Source organism: Curcuma longa, chromosome 5 (assembly GCF_044706935.1).
Source record: "Curcuma longa cultivar G26 ecotype Majalengka, Jawa Barat chromosome 5, ITB_CL_G26_1.1, whole genome shotgun sequence".
Taxonomy (NCBI): Eukaryota; Viridiplantae; Streptophyta; class Magnoliopsida; order Zingiberales; family Zingiberaceae; genus Curcuma; species Curcuma longa.
Window position 1 is genome coordinate 14,749,876 of NC_133865.1, and position 3,057 is coordinate 14,752,932.

Below are 3,057 nucleotides of genomic sequence, written 5' to 3' on the forward strand. Positions count from 1 at the left end.
TTAGGACACCTCTCAAATCTAACACAAGGCACTTGCTAGATCCATCTCTCAGTCCTCGGTCGAATACGCTCAACTTTAAGGGGTCGTCAAGGGGAAGTCCATGACAATTTTCTTTTATCTCCTATTGTAAACAATGTACTCTGCAATAGACATCCTCCACAAAAATTTGATTAGTGGTCTTGGATAGTTCAAGTTCAATTTTACCTTCGCCATTTGCTAATGAGGGCTAAACATTTATTACAGCTTTAGCGGCGGCTAGAAAAGACTTTTAAAATGTCAGGAGTCCGAGGATCCATCTCTAATATGACAAATTTAGTGGAATGATAAAATCTATAATCTCTACATTTCATGCACCATCGTCATCCTCCTCGCTCTCCTCAAGATCCTCCAAAGTTTTACTAATCCTCAAAGAATCATAATGTTCAATCGGAATCATGTCGGGTTGATCTAGAAATCCATCTGGAGCTCTTGGAGAGGAACTATCATCCTACGAAGATTGACTTTCCAACATCTTAGTATAGTCAATTGAGTCATTGAGCATACCTGAGGTCTGTTTGAATTTATTCGTTTGTTGCACAAATTTCTCATCCTATTTAGTTTGAATCGTGATAAAATTCTCTATTAAAGTTTCCAAGTCAGATTTACTACTTGATGAAATTTCGATGGTAGTTGGTATCCTAATAGTTCTTGCAAAAGAAATTTAGAGGGTTCATCAAATCAGGGTTATAGATGTGAAGATATGGATTATCTTATGGCCACTGGTTGTGGTTGTAGATGGCGTCCAAAGATGCCAGCATTGTCAGACACATAGCAGATGTATGTCATATTTCACTACAAATTTCATAAGAATCGTTAAAAAAAAGTTTTAACATAAAATTGATTAACCATTTGAGCAAAAGCATCCATCTTCGAATGCAATGGAAAAGAAAAGAAAAACAAAAAATGAAATAAAGGGAAAATCTTTTTCGATAAAAAGAGAAAATAAATAAATAAATAAATAATAGTAAAAAGAAAGAAAATTTTAATTAATCAAATCACAAATAAGATTTGATATCAACAAAGGCACAGTCCCTCATAACAAAATCAAAAACTTAATGTGTGTTGATCATACCGTAAGTGCACGATGTCATCAAGTAATAAAAAAATATCATCCTTTCAGACTATGTTGTTGAGTACCAAAGTATTTGTGAAGTAGATTATCTAGAGAATCGAGGAAAGGTGTGTTATTGAAAGAGAAACAAGAATGATGAAAGAGCTAGTTTGGAAGGCGATTCTAGAGTTTCAATTTCACCATCAGTATGTTGAATGCAATATCTTTTATCTCAATGTATGATCATTAAGGGATTCATTCAAATGTAATCAGATGTGTCTATGGGATACAGAGAAGCACAAAAATACTGATGTGTCTATCCTAATCATAACTCACAAAGTAGATTAGGATAGACCCTTTAAGCTTTTTGATGAATCATGAAACCTTGCGACAATCAACCCACCTTTGTGGTAGTCGTGCTAGGATCACTTTTAAGGAAACTCTGATTGTTATAGCTTCACGATCCGCTCGATGTTACCCTTACTCTATGATAGGGTTAACCACTTTTGAGGTAGTCATGCTAGGGTCACTTTCAGGAAAATTCTTATCAATAGAGCTCAATGATCCGCTAGATACTACCCCTACTCCATGATAGGAACCTTCAAATCGATTTTAGAGATCGAAGATTAGAGTTCGCTGATAAGTGCGACTCCTAATCTCTATTGATCCAATCGTATATTTATATACAATGATTACATCTAGAGTTCACCACTCGATCTATCTCGACGAAGTCACTATCTAAGTCGAATCCAACAACAAACGATGGATGAAGAGAAATAACTAAAACTGATCAAAATTCATATGCATCATAAATAAAAAGAGGATCAATACATTTATTTCATCTAACAAAATATCAAATTACTTTCTAATCCTAGAATAAGAAAATTACTCAGAGATACCAAACATCGACATTATAGCTCCTTGCCTTCGATGTAGCCTTCCCCTTAATCCCTTATCACGGGATCGGCAGATCCCCTTGATCTCGCCAATCACCCTTGATGATCCTCGATGTCTCTCTAGTCGTTGTTCTTTGCTTCCATTTATAGCTTTAAAACTTCGATAAAGTTTCCTATGAAATAGGGGAACCCTAATAGGATTTCTTGAAAATTCAAGATGGCTAATAGAATTGACCGAATTTCCAAATCATAAATAAGGCACGGTGTGCCACAACCATGTGGGCCACTACGGCTTGCCTATGGTGAACCCTGGAAGGCCAAACACAACCGTGTTGGTTGACACAGACTAGCCGTGTAGGGGAATGGAAGTTTTGTTTGTGCTTCGATGTGTGCTTTGCTTCCAAATATGGTACACAACTAGAGCTGTCAAACGGGCCAACCCATGGCGGGGCGGGTCAACCCATGGCGGCCTCATCATATGGCGGGGCGGGGCGGGCCAACCCACCAACTTGGCGGGTTGGAAAATCTCCAACCCAATCCAACTCAAGGCAGGCCGCGGGTTAGGCGGGCCAACCCGCGGGCCTGTTCAAAAATAAAAAATATATTAAAAATTTTAAGTTTGAATTATAATTTAAATTGATTAAGTTGAAATTTTTAAGTTTGAATTATAATTTTTAAATTTGAATGGATTAAACCTACTAATTCATTGAGTTTTTTTACTTTAATTTTAAAATTTAAAATAAATAAATAAACTTTCTCAACCCGCGGGCCAACCCAAGCCCGTCGCGGGCCTAGGCAGGCCAACCCATTTGAACCCATCTTAAAATGGATTGATAAAATTTCAATCCAACCCACCTAAATTACTTGACGGGGCAAGCCAACCCGGCGGGCCTAACCCAAATTGATGGCTATATACACAACCATTGTATGGGCCATGAGTAAACCATGTAAGCTGCTAGAATGAGACTCCTCTATCTTTTGGTGCGTCCAAAAATTGAGATCTTTATGTCATGTTAATACAGAATACACAAGAGCAACCTCCCAAACTGAAATGATGAAAATGCATTAAAA